The sequence below is a fragment of the Rhinolophus sinicus genome, chromosome 10 (genome assembly GCF_057876585.1).
Source record: "Rhinolophus sinicus isolate RSI-liver-muscle chromosome 10, RSI-T2T, whole genome shotgun sequence".
Classification (NCBI taxonomy): domain Eukaryota; kingdom Metazoa; phylum Chordata; class Mammalia; order Chiroptera; family Rhinolophidae; genus Rhinolophus; species Rhinolophus sinicus.
Genome location: NC_142510.1, coordinates 13021986 through 13040685, shown reverse-complemented (window position 1 = coordinate 13040685; position 18700 = coordinate 13021986). Strand labels below are relative to the sequence as shown.

General features: G+C 53.1%; 1 pseudogene across 1 annotated transcript; it reads right to left on the bottom strand.

The window, feature by feature from the left end:
* Positions 1-4490: 4490 nt before the first annotated feature.
* Positions 4491-18467, bottom strand: LOC109436710 (ATP synthase F(0) complex subunit k, mitochondrial pseudogene; annotated as a pseudogene). Its single transcript, XR_016022596.1, has 3 exons — positions 18311-18467; positions 9620-9840; positions 4491-6052 (listed from the first exon to the last, which is right to left on the bottom strand). The product of XR_016022596.1 is annotated as an ATP synthase F(0) complex subunit k, mitochondrial pseudogene (transcript).
* Positions 18468-18700: the final 233 nt, after the last annotated feature.

Below are 18700 nucleotides of genomic sequence, written 5' to 3'. Positions count from 1 at the left end.
GCAGGGTCTGCGCGCTCGGAGCGGAGGGCGCGCAGCTGGGCTCGGCATGCGGCGGCAAGGGCGGCCTGGGGTGCTGCTCGGGGCTTTTCCTTTTTTACGATTGCAACTGCACGAAGTGGAGCCGCTCTGGCGCGCTCCCTCCGAGCCCAGGGCCCCCTGGAAACTTGCGTCACAGCTACCGCTTCCCACATGTAACTTGGGGCCGACTTCGGAGACCCGCCAGCCTCCTTCCCTGCCCAGCGGCCCCCCGCTGGCTGCCCGGCGCGGACTCCGGAGCCTGGGAATCCCGGAGCCGGGGAGGGGAGGGCAAGGGGGGGCGCGCCGGGAGCCTCGGGTCCTGGGGTAGCCCTAGGAAGCGGGGACCCTGGCGGGGAGGGAAAAGTGGAGGGGGACCAGACGGCAGCGGCCCGGGGACCGGCTGCCAGAGCGGCTGGGAGGTCTGGTGGCTGCTGCCGAGTCCCATTCTACCCACCCCCCCACAAACACACACACACACACACACTCACACACTTTCCCCTTCCGCGGGGAGGCTGGACCGCAGGAGGCCCGCCCCAGCTTGGCCTGGGCGGGCGGAAGGCTGCAGCTTCTCATTCATGGCGAAGCCAGTTCGAGACTTGCTCCTCCGCCAGGGTGCGCTCTCTACGAGGGGTGATAGCCTGAGGGGGGCGGGGGACACTGGCTGGCAGCAACCTTCTGTCCCACCCCCCACCTCCCCACCACAACTACTACGTCCCCACCTTCCTTCCCCAGACCCTCCCCTGGCTCCTAGAGGGTTGGCCCCTTGCTCAGGAAGACCACGCCTGCCTTGGAATGTCCTGCCTCCTGCCCACCGCCTTTCCCAATCCCATCCGCCTTCTAGGTTCTGCCCAAACAGCGCCTCCTAATTGAAATATTCCTACTAATAACAAGGATTACTGTTATTATTAGGAAATATTGTTATTAGATAGTGCGAGCACCTGGTAGAAGCAGAGCAGTTTTGCATGCATGCTTTTCCAGTCCTTAAAGCAACGTGTTAGGCAGTCTCTCTAAGGACAGAGCTCAGACCACGTAACATCACAGTCCCTGGGCCTCATTGTGGGGACGGAATGTATTCAGGAAACAGTGACATCTGGGGGACAACATAGGATACAGGGCCATATTAACTGTACACTGAGCAATGTATACAGTGCCTGGATTAATGAATAGAACCTATGAGAGCTGGGAAAAGTGTACCTACCCCCTTGCTCTTTCTTCTACAGAAGTGCCTTAACCAGGCTTGGTCCCCATGAGCTCTGTCACTCAGGCTGGCCTCTCCATTTCTGCCAAAGGCACTTTCTTGCCCAGAGCTGTCTCAGATGCACAAACCCAAAATCTCCTAACTGCTCCTGCCCCCAGGCCTCCACTCCAAATCTCTCCCATCACTATGACAGCAGCACAAGTAGTCCCTAAAATCCAGGTTGCCCCCCACTCCCAGAAGGTTCTGTACATCCCTAGTATGACCCCTTTTCCCTCCCCAACCCCAAAACTCAGTCCACTGTGCCTTCTGAGCCCTCCGAGAGTGTTCAGCAAAATCCCTTAGATCCTCCACCCCAGATTCTCCAGGTACCTTCTTGCTCTAAATTAGGAGTTAGCAAACTTTTTCTGGACATGTAAAAGGGCATGTAAAAGTTATTTGTATGTGTTTCCTACTGCTACTGTAACATTACTATAAACTTAGTGGCATAAAACAACACAAATTTGTTCTCAAGGTCAGAAGTCCAAATGGGTTATATTTGGCTAAAATCAAGGTGTCAACAGGGCTGTGTTCCTTCTGAAAGCTCTAGAGGGGACTATATTTCCTTGCTTTTTCCAATTTCTAGAGGCAGCCCATATTTCTAGTGGCCCCTTCCTCCATCTTCAAAGTGTGTCATTCCAACTTCTGCTTCTGTCATCACATCTCCTCTGACCCTTTTGCCTCCCTTTTATTATGACCTTGGGCCCACCCAGATAAACCAGAAAAATTTCTACATCTCAAAAATCCTTAATTTAGTCATCTTCAGAATTCCTTTTGCCATGTAAAGTAATTTATTCTCCGGTACTGGGGATTAGGGCATAAATATTTTGGGGTGGGGGGGAACGTGAGGGCATTTTTCTGTCTACCACACCATTCTTAGTTTGTGAGCCATACAAAACCAGGCAGAGGTTACAATCTGCTGTAGTAATTCCACTCCTAGGTATGTATCCAAAAGAATGAAAACAGTGACTCAAACATGTTGTACACCGGTGTTCATAGTAGCATTATTCACAATAGCCAAAAGTGCAGACCACCCACTGTCCAACTGATGGGATAAACAAAATGTAGCCTATCCATACAATGGAATATTCTTCAGTCTTAAAAGGAATGCAGCTCTGATACATGGGGGGAGTGGGTGAATGAGGAATTAATGGGTATGGAGTTTCTGATTGGGGTAATGGAAACTTTTGGAAATAGATAGTGGTGATAATTATATGACATTGTGCATGTAATCAGTGCCACTGAACTGGACACTTTAAATGGTTCAAATGGCAAATTTCATATCTATTTTACCACAATAAAAAACTTTAAAAAGGTCAGTGGGCTGGATTTGGCTTATGGGTTGTAGTTTGCCCAACCCCATTGATCCTACCAACTCCCCCCCCCCCCCCCCCCCCGTATCTTCTTACTCCCTTCTTTATATGGCTTAGAATTCACAGCCCGTCAATATGCATACTCTTCCCTACCCCTCCGGCCTTGCCCCTACCACCCCCACCCACATCCCCCCAAACTGAACAGGGCTGGGAAAAGGAAATCCCACAATCTTGCTGGCTGGTCTGGTTTCTGAAGGCAGACCTGGATCCTGGAGTGGAACCTGAGACCACTGGCGATCACTTCATATTGCCCTGTCCGTTCTCCTCCCACCTTCTCTCAAAACCTCACCACTTCTTCCTACTGCTTACTCTCAGGTTCTGTTTCCGTGAGAAAATGGGAGCAATTAGAAGAGAAATCCCCCACACTCCGTCACTACCTCTGCCTCCCTACCTGTACCTGCAATGTGTCTGGATGAATGTCTGTGCGTAACCGGGTATAATTCAGCGATGTCTCTCCAGCAGCTGTCTGCCCTCTTTCACCCTCAGTGTGTGCCTCCGTTGGACTAGACCACCACCAAATACAAGCTGTCCTTATTCCCGTTTTTAAAAACAAAAACAAACCATGAGCCTGCATCCCCTTCCATCTACCACTCTCTTCCCAAGCCTCCTTTGCGGCCAAACCCCCTGAAGTGGGTGCTTATGCTCCCTCTCCAAGTCCACCTGCCCCCCCCCCCCCCCCCCGCCATGAAAACTGCTCTCGTTAAAGTCATTCGTGACCTCCAAGGAGCTGTTTTCTGTCTTTCCCATATCTGACCTTGAAATTCTTTTTTGCTTAGCATCTGGGACCCCCACCCCCTGGGGCCACAGTCCTCAGACCTCGTCTCTGTCTACACACACTCCCTGCTCTTCGGACAACAACGTTCCAGAAAGGACTAGAAGCCATGCAGTATGGTTCAGAATCCAGGCTCTGCCTGAACCCCAGCTCCTTTGTGACCCCAGGGAATTTCCTCAACCTTACTCAGCTTCCTGGTCTGTAAAACAGAGGCATATAGCACCTAGCTTGCAGGTTGTCACAAGAAGTTGGTGGCATGTCTGGCATGTCATAGCATCAGTAAGTGGTAGTTGCTATATCACTGGTACCAGGTTTCCATGGGCAGTGGTGGCCAGAGGCATCTGAGCTGGCCCAGGGAGAGTGACAGGGTTTGGTGACATACAGAGAAGGACAGAGAAGGAGCTGAGCTCTTCCCCAGCTTCCCTGCTAGTAAAATTTGCCACAGGTGAAAGGGAGCAGACATGTTGTAAGGTTCTTTGACAGTGAACATGGGGCTCACCGGCTGCAGAGACAACTGCACATGGGATCAAGTGGTGTGAGAATCAGCCTGCACAACTGCTTGCCCTTTAAGAGGGAGGTAGTCAGATAGCTGCCCTTGGATATTCCGTTAGAAATGCAGATCAGCATCTACAGAGCTGCAGTATCCAGCTTCCTTCCCTCCCCTTGGCTCCCCTTCCCCCAGCCACACCCCCAAATTCCAGGTAGGGGGAGTGAGTGAGAGTCATTCACAGGCTTTAATGATGAATGGATACACAGAATGTGGTCCTTCCATACAATGGAATATTATTCAGCCATAAAAAGCAATGAAGTACTGATTCATGCCACATGGATGAACCTTGAAAACAAGCTACTCAGTGAAAGAAGTCACATATTGTATGATTCCATTTATATGAAATGTCCAGTATAAGGAAATCTGTAGAGATAGAAAGCAGATTAGTGGTTGCCAGGAAATGAGGGGGAGTTAAGGAGAAATGAGGGGTGATTGCTAAAGGGTGTTGGGGGTTTCTTATTGGGTGATGAAAATGTTCTAAAATTGATTGTGGTGATGATTACACAACCCTGTGAATATACTAGAAACCACTGAATTCTACACTTTTTTTTTTTTTTAAAGATTTTATTGGGGGAGGGGAACAGGACTTTTATTGGGGAACAGTGTGTACTTCCAGGCCTTTTTCCAAGTCAAGTTGTCCTTTCAGTCTTAGTTGTGGAGGGCGCAGCTCAGCTCCAGGTCCAGTTGCCGTTGTTAGTTGAAGGGGGCACAGCCCACCAGCCCCTGCGGGAGTCAAACCGGCAATCCTGTGGTTGAGAGGACACGCTCCAACCAACTGAGCCATCCAGGAGCTCAGGGGCAGCTCAGCTCAAGGTGCTGTGTTCAATCTTAGTTGCAGGGTGCGCAGCCCACCATCCCCTGTGGGAGTCGAACAGGCAACCTTGTGGTTGAGAGACCACTTGGCCCTTGTGGGAACTGAACCAGCAGCCCTCGGGGTTAGGAGCACGGAGATCCAAACACCTGAGCCACTGGGCAGGCCCCTGAATTGTACACTTTAGATTGAGTGAATTGTATCTAATAAAGCTGCTATTTTATTTTTTTCCAGGTTCATGATTTATTGTATAAACTCAGTATCACATGATGAGTTGACATTAGTTTCTCCAGGCATGGGAAATTAACCAATGAGGTACAGTTTAGAATCCTTTTATCTTGCTTTCACAGCTGGAGTTTTTTTAGACCTGAACTTGAAGAGTAAGACCAGCAAAGCAACGCCTCCATACATGGCCAATACACAATTCATTCTACCTGTGAGTATAAGAGTTGAAATATTTTTTGACACCAGTGAAATGGAATTAGGCATCAGTTTCTGGACCTGCCATGATTTCAATCTTGCAAAAGGCAAGAATTCCAGAGGCTGTGTCCTTCAATATACGAAGCTACCCCTCAGCCTAGCCAGAAGAAGCCATAAAGCTGTTATTTTTAAAATGGCTTTATTGACCCTAAAAATGGCCAGAAGTCCAGGGGACCCCAGAAATCATGGGGATCCCCTACAGCAGAGGGTTTCAGAGCTCCTTTCTTTAGCCAGAGTGGGATCTGCCTGCTCTGGTGGTGCTGTCAGCATAGCCCTTCTCAGAACAAACCTGCCCTCATCCCAGTATGCTTGGAAGCTCAGATGAGAGCTGTGAACCCTAAGAATGTGGGTTTAACTGCAGCCAGGAAGGGGAATTGTAAGCACAGGTGGCTGTTGCAGGTTTTGATTCTACATAGCACCGTGTAAAGGGAGGAATAGATTCTTCTCATTTTTATCCTACGTGTCTAGAATAACCTTCTTCTTTTTGGAAAGATGCTGTATTTGTTTCTTGTTGCTGTATAATAAGTTTCTAAAAATCTCTTGGCTTAAAACAGCACCTGCTTATCATTGCACAGTCCAGGCATGGCATGGCTGGGTTCTCTGCTCAGGGTGGCACCAGATGAAATCGAGCTGTCAGCCATGGCTTCGATTTAATCTGGGGCTCTGATCCTCTTCCGAGCTCACTGGATGTCAGCAGAATTCAGTTCCTTTTGGCTGTAGGACTGAAGTCCTGTTGGCTTGCTGGCTACTGGCTGGGGTCTGCTTTCAGCTCCTAGAAGCCATTCTCAGGCCCCTGTCCTGTGGTCCCCTCCATCTGAGCGAGAGAACATCCCACATGTGCATCCCTTTCGCTTTGAATCTAATTTTCTCTTCCAGAAACAGAGAAAAGTCTCTCGTTAAGGGTCAGGTGATTAGGTCGGGCCCACCTGGTAATGTCACTATCTCAAGGTCAACTGAGCATATGTAACATAACCTAATCACAGAGTGATACCATATGCACAGGGTCTGCCTATGCTCAAAAAGAGGGGGTATACAAGGGCAAAAGTAACTGCGGGCATTAGGAGAATTCTGCTCCCATAGATAGGAGGAACAGGAAAGAGGTGCAGAGAAAGCTAAGGGTAGACAGAAAACTGGAGAGGGAACCCAAACAGCAATCTAGGTCCCCAACCCTAATGTGAAGCTTTCCCCTCCACACAAATATGCCAGGATCGGGGGTTCGGACAGACGGCCTTTCAGATCCCAGCATGATCTGGTACCAGTGAGGAACCTCAGCCTGCTAGGGAGAGGGGCAGGGACACCAGCTCTCGGATCAGGGATGGAGGCCCCAGAGAAGCAAACAGCCCCTGCGTGGGAGGAAATCCTGAGTACTCCCAGAAATGCAGAATGGGGGATAGAGGCCCGTGCTGGAGTTTGGAGCAAACCTCAACATCCCCCAATGCCCTGGTCCCCTTTCCTATCCTAGACACAGGCAGATCTCTGGGCCAACAAGGCTGGGGGTTCCCAACCACTAGGGGGCGCCCGGCACGCATGATGCTTTGTGGGCAGGCAGCGTACGAACGAACACATTTGAGCAATCCAAAGCAGGGATTGGGGTGGAGGGCCTGACCTCTAGCCTCCCGCACCTCCACGGCCCTGCAGATCTTGGGGCATCGGGCTTTTCTAGGAGCCCCAAAAGGCGCTGACGTCCGGATGCCCGCTTCCTTTGTCCAGCCCGATCTGACTCACTTAGCTCATAAGCAAGCCCTTGAAAAGGGGGCTGGTGTCCACCTATCTGTGGTATGTCCCGTCCCCCCCTTTCTGGTCCCACGTCCTGTGTTTCCAGGCCTGCTCCTGCAGCCCACTAGGGTGGGCTCTGCCTTCACTCCTCCCGCCTCCATGGTCAGCACTCAGCTCCTCCCTTCACACTCCATGGGAAAATTTCACCTCCCTCTGTGAGGGACTTTCCCCAGGGACACATCTCTGCTTCTCACCACGTCAACAAGGAGGAACCAGGTACAACCTGCTTCAGTTAGCTCCATTCCCTTTATAAAAATCCAACCCATGGCCACGCTGCTCTGTTTCAATTTTAGACAGAAATGGCTGGCTGACCACTTCCTCGGTCGATCTCTGTAAGCACACAGGGCTGCTATGACAATCCCACCCTGTAGACCAGGAGCCTGAGGCATGGCATAGCCGTAAAGGTGGGACCTGACACCCAGCCTGGGCCCTTCCCACCAGACAGTGCAGGGGGAAGGGGAGAACGGAGCTGGGGGCCTCTGGTCAATATAAAAGGAGAGTTACATCAGCCTAGGGACCAAGGGGTTGTGGTAGAGAGGGTGAGTGGTCAGCAGAGGTGCCACAAGAAACCAGGAGGGGGCATTTGGAGTTCAGGAGAAGGGTCAGAAGCAGAGGGAGAGGAGGATATTTGGGCGTGCTGCTGAGCTCGGAGAGAATGTCCAGTGTCTGTCTGGGCAGTGGCTCTCCTTGGAGGGACGGACAGCGGTGGGGGAGAGAAGGCAGTATGTCCAGTCCCATTTGAGGATGGAAGCAGATGGGGCTGGGACTAGCCAGGCCAGGGAGAGACACAGGCCTGCTCCGACGAGAAAGCAGACTTGGGTGGTGGCTACAAGGGGAGAGGCAGCCAGGAAATCGGAGTAGCTCTCCTAGGGGAGGGGGTGCCCAGAGCCCCAGTGTGTGTGTGGGGAGCACATGTGTATATGGGCACAAGTGGTTGAGTGTCTGCTGAGTGCCCCCTGCTGCTTTGGAGGCTATACTTGAGTTCCCTGTTTCGTCCTCACTACTGCACCCCGAGTCTGTGATCGTACCCCAGGGACCTGACCAAGATCGTTCCGGCTGGTCAGTACCAGCACCCTGCTGGCTCCTCACGACTGCCTGTGGCCTCAGGACTCGAGAGCTCACCTGGGACTGGTGGCCTGGTCCTGACCAGGTAAGGCCAGGTGCAAGAGGGGAGCACAGCTGGGCACAGTGAGGGATATGAAGGGAGAAAACACGGCCTGCATGAAAGGACAAGATCAAGTACACGGTGATACAGCCTACATTCTGTGGTTGACTGTCAGTGCACAGGCAGCCAAAGGAAGGAATGACTCTAGGGGTCAGAGAGGCTTTGGCTTCAAGTTTGGGCAGACAGGGAGGAAGGAGGCAAGAGAAAGCCCTGGAGGGGAGCCAGCCTAAAGCAAAGGGACTGGTTTCAGGATGGCTTTTTCCTCCCTTAGCCCCTCCAGATCTCACGCCCCCGCTGCCCGTTTCAGGCTGTGCACCACTGCCAGCACATGGGGGGTTAACGTCTGTCTGGTGCAGTGGCCTCAGCAGCAGCAGCAGCAGAGGTGGTGCCAGTAACTCAGAAGCTGAAATGTGAGAAGCAGGAGGAGAGAGGCAGGGCTGGGGAAGGCTGAGCAGCAGCAGCAGCAGCAGCAGAGAGGGTTTCCCTGGCAGGAGCCCGAGGCTCCGCTTTGGTGGCCAAAGGAGGTCCTCCCATCCTTGGCCCGTGTCCCCTCCACATGGCTGCCCCTCCAGCCTCAGGCCATGGGCTGTGGCACCCACTCAGCATGGTCCATGGGGCAGCAGGTCTGTGCTGCAGATCTGGGGAAGGGGTGGAGAGCTGGGCCCAGGCGACCAGCAAAGAATGCACCAGGCCCTGCCCAGCTTTGCCGGAAGCACTGGGTGGGGAGATGGGCAGAGGGCAGAGTGGGGAGGAGGACGGGTCCAGACCTCAGAGGCCTGGCCTTGACTTCCCCCCTCCTTGGGGAGAACTGAGTCATGGCAGCCTCCTGCTGCACCAGGGACAAGAGACACACAAAGCTCCCTGCCCCCTCCCCGGGCAGGCTGCCAGCCTGCTTTTGCAGTGAGGACTGACGGGAGAAGGTGGCTTCCCAAATGTGTGCTGAGTGCTGGGTGCTGACTGGGCACCTCATCTCCCCTCTCTTGGTCAATTCCACAGCCACCTAATCAGTGTATCTTTATCGATAGGTAGTATTATTACAAACCCCCCCAAAGATGTGCAAATAGAGGCTCAGAGACATTCAGAAACTTGCCCGAAGCCACACAGCCAGAGTGGCAGAACAGACCTGAACCAGGGCTTGTCTGACAGCAGGACTCACACATCTACCCAACATGCCATGGGGGAAAGAAGGTGGAAGAAGCAAAGTTCATCGGTAGTGAACATGGGTCTGTGTGCCAAATCCAAGGCAAGAGATGAAAGGCAGCCCTGGGACTCCCAGGAAAGCGAGATGGTACAGGCTGAGAATGTATCCAGAGGAAGCAGTCAAATGCCTGGTCCCGGGTCTGTGGACGACTCTGCAGCAGTGGGGACCTCCCCTAACCCCCGGAGGTGCTTCCGGGCGAGCACAGGATCACCACCACTGAGCAGGTGACCGGCACTCACCTTGACAGAACATGGAGGGCTTCTGGGGCTTGAGGGTTGCACGGCCCTTGTTTGAAGAGTCAGCAGCATCTACTGCGAGGCAGCACTAAGCAAGGCAGGCTCTGCTAAACATGAGTGGCCGCCTCAGTCGGGGTTCTGGGCCCGGCAGCCGGAGCAGGAGAATCCCTGCACTGCCAGCTTTGCGACCGTGACGCACCTCTGAGCCTCGGTCTCCGCATCTGCTGGAGAGGGAACACGCTGTGAGGATTCAACGAGGCTTCTGTCAAAAAGCACTTTGACTGAAAGCCTCCTTCGTCACAAAAACTATACATATATGTTCATAGCATTATTCACAAAAGGTAGAAACAACCCAAATGCCCACTGATGGATGAATGAATACACAGATTCTGAATTATCTACACAATGGAATATTACTTGGCCATAAAAAGGAGTGAAGTATTGACACAGGCTACAACATGGAAGGACATGGAAAACGTCATGCTCAGTAAAAGAAACCAGACACACAAAGCCGCACATTGGGATTCCATTGATATGAAATGTCCAGAACTGGCAAGTCCACAGAGACAAGAAGCAGATCGGTGACTGCCAGGGGCTGGGGGGGATAGAAGAATGGGGGGGGGGGTGACTGCTAATGGTTTAGGGGTTTTTTGTTTAGTTTTTGTTTTTAATTGATTTTACTTTTTAGAGCAGTTTTAAGTTCACAACAATATTTAATAGAAGGTATAGAGATGGCCCATACACCACCTCCCCCCACCCATGCACAGCCTCCCCCATTATCAACACCCCCCCCCCCGTGAGTGGTACATTTTTTACAACTGAAGAACCTACTGGGGTTTCTTTTGGGGGCAACGAAAATGTTCTGGAATTAGATGGTGGTGATGGATGCACAACGCTGTGACTATTCTAACACCCACTGAATTGTACACTTTAGAAGGGTGAATTCTATGGTATGTAAATTATATCTCAATTTTTAAAAAGCACTAAGAGCTCAGAAAATGCAGCTCTCATGACTATGCCCTTCAGCTTCAGAGTCTGCCATAAAACGGAAGAGACCAGATGAACACATTAATACATGCTTGACACCCGGAGGAGAGCTAGGCAGCCTGGGACAATTTTCACAGTCCTGCTCAGTGCACACAGACGTGAATGAGTGACTGCTGGCAGGATCCACTAACCACTGTGTTGACTGATGCAGTATCCCAGTTAAGCTCTGCATGAAGGTACTGAACCCAGAGCCATGGAGACGAGAATGACCACACATGCATAAGCGGTGTTTAGGCCGAGAGTTGGAGGACTTGGGTGGTTGGTGGGGAAGAGCTGGCACCCACAGACCTGTGGCAGCTCAGAGGTGTGTCACTGAGCAGGGCTGGCAGGAGAGGGGAAGGCTGAGCCCAGGGGGTAGAACACTCCTTCTAGGGATACACAGCCCCAAGCAGAGTCTGTGGGGTGCCTCACCTCAGTTCAGAAATAGCTGGACAAAGATTATAGCTGGCTTCCTCGCAGAAGGCATCCAAGAGGCTGGGACTACTCCGGGCACCAATTCTTCTGAGAAGCCCCAGCCCTGAGTTCCTCTCTGACCCACCCCCAGGTTCCAGGGTTCCGAGAGAGAATATAGCAAGCCTGGTTCAGGGCTCAGAGCCCCCCAACCAGACACGCTTATAATGTGGCATGGGAGGGTCAGAGGCAGCCACTCCTCAGAGTCTGGGCCCTTCCTCCAGCCCCAGGTGCAGCTGAGGGGATAGGGAGGTGACTCCCAGAGGCAGGCAGGCCTGAGCCTGCAGACCTGCAGGTGAGGCCCACATTTCTCCCTCAACCCCTTCATTCTGTCTCCTGCCTCCACCCTCTGTCCTGTGTAGTCCCTAACCCTCTGGGAAAAAGCCAAACCATACAGAACTCCTTGGAGAAGAGAAAGGGGCCTGCTGCATGTACACACGTGTGCACACACATGCATGCACACACACACACACACACACACACATGCAGTCACAGAGCAGATCACATAGCATCCAGACACTGGGAAGAGAAAGGGAAGTAGACGTGAGTAAGCATCTTGCCTCCTCTGGGCCAGGCAAGTGCCAAGGGATTTGCATGCATTGTCTCATTCAATCCTTAAAAGAATCCTATGAGATTTCATAGATGAAGAAAATGAGCTTCTGAGAGCTTAAGGAATTTAGCCAATGGGACACCCAGTAGGTAAGAGCCATGAAGCTGAGCACTGTGCCTGGCACAAGCCCCAGAAACCAGTCCTGTGGAGGCAGCTGATGAAAGTGGGGTGTGTGGTGTCTGTGCCCACCCCCTGGCATTGGCCCCTTGGGGGACCCCTCACTCCCACCTTCTCCGTGTGGCTCTAGGGGTGTTGGCCCTGGGCTGGGGCAAGCTCCTGACCCAATCAGTGACGGAGATAAGCGGGGACCCAACAAGAGGCAAGCCTGGGGTCCTGCCTTAGGAGAGGCAAGCTAGGCAACACAGATACTGGATCAGAAGGTGCAAGCCAGTGTCCCAGCACCACGATGAGCCCTGGACCAGCCGGGCCCTCAGCCTTTGCATTTATATGAGCTGTTAAGTAACTGGTCTTTGCACACAGGTCTCACTGCAGAACTCACGTGGTTTCCCATAGAGGCTCTGGTAGCTTAGGGGCTGGGACACGGCTGGAGATGGGGCCTCACCTCTCTCCCAGAATCTGGGGTGGGGGTAGGAGGGGGGGTGCAGTGTCAGACCCTTTGGGCCTCCTCCTAAAGCAGCTCCATCGCTCAGTTTGACCTTCAAAGTTGGCATCTGCTTGCAGGAATCTGTCTCCTCCTGGAATTCAGCCTCCAGATGTCGGCGGCAGCGGTGGCTGCACATGGCTCCCCCCAGAGTGAATCAGCCACATTCCAAAGGTGCAAACACAGACGCCGCGCCCTCGGCAGCCTGGGGCTGCAGACTTCCTCCCCAGGCCCGCCCAGCCCCCACTCCTGCTCCCCTCCCCTCACCCCTCTTCCCAGCCAGACCAGGCTTTGGGCTTCCTTTCCACAGACATTCTCTTGGAACTGAAACGGAGACAAAAAGAAAGCCACTGGGGCCAGGAGACACCCTGATCCATTCTGTTCGCTAGCCCCCCTTCAGTGAGCAGGGACCCCAGCCCAGCCCTCCCTCGGTTGTTATCAGTATATATGGGTTCATTCCTTCAACAGGTATTTATTGAGCACCTACCATGGGGCAACCAAGATATAGACAAGCAAGCCCCTAACCTCATGAAACAGCCCAACAAAGTCAGACAAAATCAGGTCCACAGACAAAAACCAATTCTAAGTGTGGCAAGAGCTACAAAGGAAAGAAGGAAAAGAGGCTGAAACTGATGGCAAGTGACAAAGGGAGGGTTATGGGGGAAGGGGCGCTCTCAGGGGTAACACATAAGCTGAGGCCTGAAGCATTCATCAAAGCCTCCTCCAGAGTCATATCTCGGGGATCATATCATGAGAACTACAGCAATGTAACCCCAAAGACTCTCCCCCAGTCACTCAGCAAGTTCTTGAGTCCACTTCCTCATGCCATCTGTCAGCATCAACGCAGGGAAGTCTGGCTAATACTTTTTTAGTAAGAGCTTTATAGAGATGTAACTCACATACCATACAATTTACCATTTTAAAATAATTTCAATATTTTTTAGTAGATTCACAATATTGGGCAACTATCACCACAATCAATTAGAACATTTCCATCACCCCAAAAAGAAACCCTGCACTCCTTACTCTCCAATCCCTGTACCCCCAGCACCTGGCAACCACTAGTCTAATTTCCTCCTCTAAAGATTTGCTTATTCTGGGCATTTCATGTGAATGTAATCATACAGTACGTGGCCTTTTGCGTTTGGCTTCTTTCACTGAGCATAATGTTTTCAAGTAGTATGCATCAGTAGTACTTCATTCCTTTTTATGGCTGAGTGATATTCCATTGCATGGCTAGACCACATTTTGTTTACCCATTTGTCAGCTGATGAATATTTGGGTTGTTTCCACCTTTTGGCCGTTGTGAATAACGCTGGTATGAACATCCATGTACGTTTTATGTGGACATATGTTTTCAATTCTCTTGGGTATATACCTAGGAGGGTAAGTTCTGGGTCAAATGGTGACTCTACGTTGAGGAACTGCCGGACTGTTTCGAAGTGGCCGTTTGACATTGCCACCAGCAGTGTGTGAGGGTTCTAATTTCTCCCTATCCTCCCAATATTTACTGCCCTTTTTCTGTTATAGTCATCCTGGGGGGTTTCAAGTGGTATCTCGCTGCGGTTTTGATTTGCAGTTCCCTAATGAAGCCTGTCCGCAGCCTGGCCTGTGGGTCGTGGCGCCGGACTGCAATCCCATTCCTTCTGTGCCTGCACTGTCCCCAACCCGAGGATTCCAACACCTGGAAACCCGACATCAGGTCCTGCTATGGTCACTTCCTCCTTCACAGGGACACACTCACATCTAGTCCAATTCAGCCAATGCCTACTGCCTGAAGCCTTCAGGCAAACGGAGCGGTGGAGAGGCGAGTTAGGGAGTCCTGGTCTGTGCCCCCAGGGCAGACAGTGAAGAAGAAGGGCCTCAGCCAAGTTCCTACAGGAGTTTTTATACACCTCTTCCTTTCTGTGTCCCCACAAAAATGTAAGCTCCATGAAGGCAGAGCTTCCTGTACATTCACTGCTATGTCCCTAGGAAGTAGGCACATCAATATTTGAATGAATCAAATGAAGTGAGAACCCAGAGCAGGTGTGGGGATGTGGGATGTTAGTGGCTAGAATCTCAGGCTCTGCAGTGAGTCTGCTCTAGAATAATGCAATCTCTGCTACTTTATAGCTGTGTACCCTCGGGCAAATCACTTGGCTTCTCTGAGCCTCCTTCTCCTCATCTACAAAATGAGCCTGATGGTAACAATCTACCTGACAGGATGGTTTGGAGGATTAAATGTGATAATAAAGATCAGGCAATATTATGTGCCAAGGATGCTTAGAGATGAGGTCATGTAATGTCAATCCTCTTGTGAGCCTGTGAGACAGGACTGTTATTACCAGATTCAATGTTACAGACGAGGAAATGGGAACTCAGAAGGCTCAAGGAATCTGTCAGGTCATAAGGCTGGTTAGGACAAAACCAGGACGGAAACCAAGACTCCTAACTCCAGGCAGGGCAGTGGCCCAACACTGTGTGGCCCCTAACACAGATGGAGGAAAGCCAGGCCGTATTTGAGCAGGCAACAGATGGACTGGTCCAGAGGGAGACCTACCCGCTCAGCCGACACCCCTGGGCTCAGCGTCTGGCTCTCAGCAAAGTGGGCAGTCTGCTGCTTAATTTCAGAGACCCCAAACTAAGGACTGTAGTCCGAGGCAGGGGTGGGAGGTGGGGGTGGGGGAGGTGGTACAAAGAGACCCTGAGGCTGTAAGCCTGAGGCACTAGAACAGACATTAGTGGGGGTGGGGGGCTCAGGGGTCCGGAAGATGGGACAGTACTAATAGTTTTATCAGGGAAAGCAAAAGAAGTCAGAAGTTACTAGCAGGGAAGCCTGGCTAATGAGATGGACTCCCTTAAAGATGGCAGGCGCTCTTTCTTCTCAGGGTGTGCAGCTTCAGTAAGAGGCCATACAGAAGCCCGCCAGCTGGACCACCCTAAGTGACAGGTGTGGCTAGATTCCCCTCAAATCAAGAGCCTATTTGGAAGAGCTCCAGTGGGCAGGCCTAGGGGAGACATCAAGCTAGGCCCTAAAAAAGTGAGCCTGGTGCCCCCACATGGGTGGGTAGAAATACTTGGGACTCTCCTGCGTAGAGATTGGGTTCCTCTCACTTTTGCCTCTTTAATTGAGGAAACCCACCAAGAAAAGGGAGGTCCAAGGATGGCACCTTAGGGAACACCTGTTTCAGGGGCCACAGGCAGACCCTGGGGGTTTTAGGACATGAGCAGAAGCTGGGGCAAAGTGTTGCGTGAGTAGACAGCTCAGTTCAGAAGGGAGTGAGTGATCTAGGGCAGCCAGCTCTTTGGGGAAACTCGGCTGGAAGGGTTGGAGATGGGGCTATTGCTGGAGATGCCATCATTTATTTTAAACAAGGGGGAAGCCCAGCTGATGACAGAGCTCCAACAGGGAAAGAGTTTAAATTCAGTTGTGGAAAACACACCCCCCGGCTCTGATCGGCTAGGAGACTCGGAAGGGGTTCCTCTCCACTGTCCAGTTAGAAAGCCCAGGACAGTGGTTTTCCAGGTGTAGTCGGAGGACCACATGCATCACGGTCACTTGAGCTTGTTAAAAATGCAGATCCCTGAGCCCTGCCCTAGACTTACTGGTCAGCATGATGAGTTTGAGAACGCACTGAGGCTCTAAGACTCAGAATATCACCAGGGAGGCGAGGAGTTCAGAGGGAAGGGGGAACCAGCTCCACACGAAACAATATGCAGTGATTTTTGCCACAAGCCCTGGCTCACGGGGTCACTTGAGGGGATGAGCTCCCATCTCCCTCGTGCGTTCTACCCATATTAGTCTCATGACGCTCATGTGCTGCCTCAGACCTCTCTCCCTCCAGCCACACTCACGGCCACCCATTCAGTGGCTCTTAGTTCAAGGCCTTAGTCCAGCTGCGCCCTTAGTTCAAGGCCAAGGTGTACAGGTGGGTCCTGGATGCCCAGGTGGAGTCATTCACCAATGGGCCCGGCTCCAAGACCAAAGCCCAAGACTTTATGAGGAGGAAGCCCCTGGCTGAAGACCCTGCCTGGCGCCCCGAAGATGCCTCTGGCCCCACCTACACTAGTCCCACCCTGAGAAGGGACTGACTGATTCGGCCCAGAGCAAAGACCTGGCAACAAGGCCTAGGGACTGCATTGCTGAGAAAAAAGAACACAAAGTGTCTCTATCCCCCTTGGTCATCGTCCCCTCACCATCCCTACGGCCTCACAGAGTGTGTGTGTGGTGGGGGGAGGGTCTCCAAGTGATGCACCCACTTTGGCAAACACGGGGCCACATACACAGTACATCCCCTCAGCTGGGGTGACTCCGCTCCCTGAGGGGCAGGCTTGGGCTCTGAACTCCAACAGTTTGCATTTGGATTCCATCTCTGCTATTTTGTAGCTGTGTCCTCTCTGAGCCTCCCTCTGGTCAACAAATGTCCTGACAGTAAGTTTCCCTGTGTCCTGTACCACCAGGACCTCCAGTCACTGGTGACTGGAGGCTCAAACACAGAGGGCTGGGTCCCACTCCTAACCCCCTCAGGGCCACATTTCACACCATAGTCGAAAGGCCAAGGCTGGATGCTGTGCCAGGCTGGAGAAGGGGCCCCCAGGAGAAACCCACAGCCTTTTAGAACTTTGGGACCAGCTCACAGGCAGATTTTCCCAGGAGCATGAAAACATTTCCCCCCTTCCACAACACAGAAGTGACTGGCAGAGCCAGCAGAGTCCAGATCAGCAACCCTGAGGACCTTTCCACCACGTCTGGTTGGTCATCAGAGAACCTGCTCGGGTGAAGACTTGGGTGGGTTTCGTAGGTGGGTCTTAATTTCTGCAGGTTCACAGGGATGTTTGGGTGAATCTGCTTGTTCTGCAGTTGCTGGTGGGTACACACAGCCTGCCCAACTGGCACTGTCTTTGTTACTGTTCCAGAGCACTCGGCCATACCAGGATTCTCTCCACCCACTCCCAGCAGTAGCCTCTTCTCTGCTCTGGGTCTTCTGCCCCGTCTCCCTGAAGACATTTGTGCCTGCTCCACAGCTTGGAGGGGTGACAAATGCTTCTCAGACAACAAAAGCCTCTCCTGGGAGAACAGACTTCTGTGAAGGCTCTTGCTACACCCTTGTTCTGTGCACTGACTTTAAGCTGGATTTCAGGGCCCCAAATGCTAGGTGTGCAATACAGCAAGCTGGGTTTAGGGCAGACTGTCAGCAAAAAGGGCCCTGACAGCCCATTCTTCCCTTCAGGTCACTCACCACCCCTCCCTCTAGTACTGTGGGAGGAAACTGAGGGGCAGAGCAGAGAACCTGTCTTGGTCAAGGTCACCCCACCCTGGTCTCCTGGGTGTTTCAGGCAATGACATCAGTCTCCTTGGGTTCCAATGCTGTGTGACCTTGGGCAAGTTATTTAACCTCCCTGAGCCGATTTCCTCTCAGCTAATGACAGTGTCCAGGTCCGGGATGTCCTGAGGATTAAAGGAAATAATATGCATAAAGCACCTAGGACTTGGCCTGGCACCTGCTCAACTCGTGAGCCATTACTATCGTGATTCCATCCTTTTCATTCTCCCACGTCACTCCAGCCCCACGGGCCTCTGTGCCTGGCTGCTCCTCACCCTCCCCAGGCGCCGGCTTGCTCCCTGGCTTCCTCCAGGTCTTGATTCAAAAGTCACCTTGCAGCGAGCCCTCCCTAGCCGCCTGCTCGATGCCCTTGCCCGCTTCTGTCCTCACCCTGGCACCACTGGACATACTGGACATTCTACTGATACCCTGGACCTTAAGCATTCTGCGGGCAGAGCTTCTGCTACACTCGCCACCCAGTGTGCCCGCGCCCGCCGGGGTGAGTGCAAGATTCCGCTCACGTCTCCGGGGCTGCGGGCGCGCCCAAGAGCCTGGCTCAGCGGCCGGACCCCGCCCTGGGCCGGAGCAAGAGGAGCAGCGCGCGCCGAAGCCGCGGGCCAGGGCTGGCGGCGGGACCCGGGCTCCCGGGAGCGGCGCCGGGGACAAAAGGGCGGCCCTACCTGTGCTGGGGGTGCGGTCACCTCCCCCCGAAAGCTCCGGCGCGCGCCCGCGAGGTCACGTCCGGGGCGCGCCGGCCGGAAGGAGGCCCCGCGCGGGGCGGGAGGGGCGGGCTGTCCGCGGCTAGGCCACGCCCCCCGGCCGCAGGGCCGCGACGGGGGCGGGGCCAGCCAGGCAGGGGCCGCCTCACACTTCCGCTCGCTCCCGCCGGTCATTCATATTCATGAGAGGATGAGGGGCGGGGCCCAGGGGCGGGACCCGGGTCCACTCCCGGCGCCCCGCCCCTGGGCCCAGATCCCGCCCCGGCGGAGGCTCCGGCCCCAGTGGGGCGCCCCCGGCTTCCGCCTCGGGGAGGGAGTTTCCACTTGGTCACGACTCAAAAATGTGTCGCT